Source organism: Lepus europaeus, chromosome 1, assembly GCF_033115175.1.
Source record: "Lepus europaeus isolate LE1 chromosome 1, mLepTim1.pri, whole genome shotgun sequence".
In the NCBI taxonomy this organism is placed as follows: Eukaryota; Metazoa; Chordata; class Mammalia; order Lagomorpha; family Leporidae; genus Lepus; species Lepus europaeus.
In genome coordinates, this window is record NC_084827.1 from 160,464,732 (window position 1) to 160,469,499 (window position 4,768).

Here is a 4,768-nt window from a genome sequence, read left to right on the forward strand (position 1 = left end):
TGTCATCTGCAACAAAACAGATGGATCTGGAGAGTGCACAGCTTAGGCTCCTCCCCAGAAAATCTTTGAAATAGATTTGCAGATAAGATTTTTTAATTTTGACTTAAAGTTAGAGCAAGATATGACATTGGGGGAATTGAATGAATCAATGTATTTTGCATTGTGAGACGGACATGAACCTTTGGATGCCAAGAACAGAATATTGTCATTTGTATAATAGTTTCGGTATATAACAGTTTAAGCCTCAAAGGCCATTGTGTTAAGGATTTGATTCCCAGAGAATTATGTTAATGAATTAAGGATGAAAATTCAATTATGATGTCTGAAGGTAAAACCCTGGCAAGTGATTGGATTACATTAAGTTGCTGGAAGCAGCTTTATGAATGAATCACAGTGGCTTTGTAATGGGGGACCACATGGATAAAGCCTGAACTTCCTGTCTCTCTGCTTCCTGGCTGGCCACATGATCCTCCTCTGCACACATTCAGCCATCCACCACCCTCATGAGAGGTCAGACCAATGGGGCTACTTTATTTTGCACTGTTAACCTCCCAAACCACCAGGACAAATTAATCATTTCCTTTATAAGATAGCTCCTCTTACATAGCTTTAGTCATAGTAATGAAAAGTTCACTGCCTCAACTTCCCATAACTTGGCCTCTTGCCCCCAAAGGCTGCAAATTCTTTCCCCTTTGTTTACCCTAAGAAGGTATATTAACCTCAATCATCTGGCTATCTCCTATGGCCATATTTTTCTTTGTGAACTCTCATGTAATTTCAGGCAATTAAAAGTTCTTTCTCTTATTAATCTTTATCAGTTTGATTCACAGACCCCTCAGTCATACAGCCTAGGAAAACAGGCAAAAAAGGGTGGTTTTTTTTTTTCTTTCCTACAGTTGTCAAGTGGTAGCATTTCTTTGTACTCACCTCATATTTTTGACCCAGAAATTCCACTCTTTTAGAATTAATTCCATGAGTTTATTCATGTATATGCACAAAGAAACATATGTTAAAAGTAGTTGTTAGGGGAGCCAGGGTTGTGGCACATATCAGAATGCCTTTTTAAACTTCCTGCTGACATGACTGGGAAGGCAATGGAAGATGATCCAAGTATACCCACATGGAAGATCCAGATGGAGATCCTAGCTCCTGGCTTCAGCCTGGCCCAGCTCTGGTTGTTGCAGCCTTTTGTGGAGTAAACCAGTGGATAGAGGGAAGATTTCTTTCTCTCTGTGTCTCTCCTTCTCTCTACATCACTCTGCCTTTCAAATAAAGGGGCTGGAGCTGTGGCACAGCAGGATTAAAGCCCCAGTCTGCAGCACCTGCATGCCATATTGGTACCAGTTCAAGTCCTGGCTGCTCCACTTCCAATCCAGCTTCCTGCTAATGTGCCTGGAAAAACAGTGGAGGATGGCCCAAGTCCTTGGGCCCCTGCACCCATGTGAGAGACCTGGAAGAAGCTCCTGGCTCCTGGCTTCAGATCAGCTCAGCTCTGGCCATTGTAGCCATTTGGGGAGTGACCCAGTGGATGGAAAACCTCTCTTTCTGTCTGTCTGTCCCTACCTCTCTCTGTATCTCTGTCTTTCAAACAAATAAAATAAATCATAAAATATATATATATGTGTGTGTGTATATATATATAAAATATATGTGTGTGGATATCTCTCGATAGATAGATGATAGATAGATAGAGAAAGAGAGAGAGAGAGAGAGAAGCTGTGCCCAGCTCTAAGGTCCTTACCATGTCACAAAATAAATATATTGAACTAAACCATAAATATTATGCTATTGTTTGTATCATCAAAAGAAGAAAAAAAGGAAAGTTAGGAGGCTCACGAACATTGTTCAAAGAAGGCAAAAGAAGATGATTGGTCTGAAGGCTGAACTCTACCATAAGCAGCCCCATGATGAGAAAATACAAATGGAAAAGACTGTGGAGATGCATGAAAAAAGAAACACCAAACAAAAGATGAAGAAGAGATTCCCAAGGGAGATGGACCTGCCTGTCTGCGGGACTCAGAAGGACAGTCCTGAGCTAATGTACTTTCCAGTATGATTAAACACAGATGAAGACAGAACTCAGGAAAATGGGAAATCCCTCTGCCCAAAATTTGTGCCCAGGAAGAAACAAAAGCATTGAAAGCTATTCGAACAGGAAAGAGAAAAAAGAAGACATGGAAGAGGATGGTTGTTAAAGTCTGCTTTGTCAGGGATAGATTTACAGGAAAACCACCCAAAGAAGAAAATGCATTATGCCAAAGGGCTTATGTTTCAAAAAGGGCCATATAACACATCCTGAACTAAAAGCCACCTTTTTCCTGCCAATGTTTGTTGTAAAAAAAGAATCCATCATCCTCATTGAATGTAATTCTGAGTGTCATTGTCAAGCTACTGTCACTGAGGAGAGCCTGAGTTGGAGCTGTGACTTACATAGAGGTAAGGTCACTAGGGGAAAATATGCCCAGGTTACCAACAATCCTGAAAATGATGGATGCCATTTTATTTGTTTGACAGGAATTTCATACAAGTAACTTCTTATCACCATTGAAGACCACAAACAAAATGAGAAAGCTACCATTACTGTAAAGTTTCTGGGTACCATCAAATAGCCTTACATATCTGCGATTGTCAAGAGACTATTTATTAAGCCATAACAATTTAAATGTGTACATTTTGTTGTGGAATTAAAGGCAAGGCAGCTAAAATATAATATAAAATAATCTCCAAGACAGCATATGCAAAAAAGCACATTCACAACAGTATTATAATATCCAACATTATGGAAATGAGAACACATACATACACACACAAATGAACACACACACATGCTTTCACATATATGGATCAAAACAATAGCAGACCCCCATTACACACAGATACATTTGGATTTGAAAAGACTGTCACTGGCAATTCATACCAGAAAATATTCTCAGCTGTTGTGTTTGGGAAAAAGCATTAGCATTTGGGGGCCTAGAGTAAGAAGGAAGCTTTTCACATTTTTATATGTTAACTTAAAGTCTTTCCCTCTGCAAAGGTATCCAAGGAAAACTAACTTCCTCTCAATCTCACCCCACCCCTGCCCTGGCCCATACTCCCAGTAGCTCCTAGCTGGGACTCCTGTAAGAAAAGACAGATTAGCAAGAGAAAAGTGAACAGAAGTTAATCATATGTATATCTCATGATTACATGGAAACTGAAAAATCTCAGAGTCAATCTCTAAGACTAGATGTGAAGCTTAAATACCAAATACTTTAAAACAAAGACAGATGTAGAGGAAGGTTCAGCAGTGGGAAGGTGGTCAGAAAAAGGAAACAGGGGTGGACATTTGGCACAGCAGTTAGGCTGCCAGTTGAGAAGTCCTCGTCCCGTGTTGCAGTGCCTGTTTTGAGTCCCAGCCTCTCTGTTTCCAGTCCGACTTTCTGCTAATGTGTTTCAGGCATTTGGAGAGTGAACCAGAAGATGGAAAATCTTGAAATGCGCTCTCTCTCTCTCTTTCTTCCCCTCCCTACCTCCCTCTCTCCCCCTTTGGATAAAGTGAAAATACATAAGTAAATTAAAATTTGACCAGAGCAAGGTTTGTAATGCAGCTCTATCTCTACTGCTAAGTCTCATGATTTAGTTGGTTCCCACTTCTTGGTGCAAAAAGACTCTTAGAAATGGAGACCTCCTTTATAGTTTCTCTTATGAAAGGATAACATCTTACTGTGTTTTCAAAGCTTGTCTGGCCAAAAAGCGGTCTGTCAAAATAAATAGCCCCAAATAATCTTTATACCAAGGGGCATATTTTGGGGGTGGCATATTCTGGTCTCCTTCAGTCATACTTTGGCAGGGCATTCCTGAACCCCATCAAAATATTATAAAACAGCTTAAATTTTTAAAGAAAAATAACTTTGGAGATCTTGGAATCTGCGACCCCAGCCTTCCCCAGTGAGGTGTAAGATCTGAGAGGCTTGGGTGGGCCAACTCTACATAGAGATATTTCAGCCTCTGATTTAGGATGAAAGAGCCCTTTCTCTTGCCTTGAATTTCACTGTTTTCAAGATGTTAAATGAAGTGTTACCATAAAGAAGGCACAAATTATGTAATCCACACCCAAGAGCCAGTCTCATTAATCTATACTCACACCTCTTATATCATGGCCATCAGTTATCCCTGGGGGATGTTGTGAGGGACAATCTCACTGTTCCATGAAGTATTTTTTCCACCCTACAGGTTCTGGGTCACAGAACATAAGCAATGACCTTCACTAGCCACAGTCCAGTCTGTTCCAATATGTGAGAAGAAGGAAGCATCTCAAGGTCACTTCAGTAGCTAAGTCAATGATGTCCCATCATTTAAGAGAGATCTCCCAACCTCTCTACTCCCAACACTGGATTGCAAGTTATGGCACCACAACCAGTGTAGCCCTTCCCTTTCCCAGATATCTTGGCCATCCTCCCTCAAGAACTCCTCTGACTTGGCAGCCTCTCAACAGCCAATGTCACACCCCAGGCAAAAAGAGGAAATTCCAGAGACCATGATCCCCTGACCAGCTAGGAAGCTCCCAGAAAACAGCATAGAGAGCCATGCTGGGACTTCAGGCAGTTCTGGTCCTTGTAATAACTGTTGTTGGAGAGGCGGTTTTACAGCAGTCACTGTTGTCAAGTGGAAATAAATTTTTAATAATAAGGATAACAGGAGCGGACTGACACTATGGCTCTAGCAGAATGGCCATCCAGGGATATTCCAGCCTTATAGTTCTGTCAGAAGCAAAAGTTGGTATTTCCAC

At 41.0% G+C, this 4,768-nt stretch overlaps 1 pseudogene; it reads left to right on the forward strand.

Annotated features, from left to right (window-relative positions):
* Nucleotides 1-1,742: 1,742 nt before the first annotated feature.
* Nucleotides 1,743-2,531, forward strand: LOC133763443 (ribosome biogenesis protein NSA2 homolog; annotated as a pseudogene).
* Nucleotides 2,532-4,768: the final 2,237 nt, after the last annotated feature.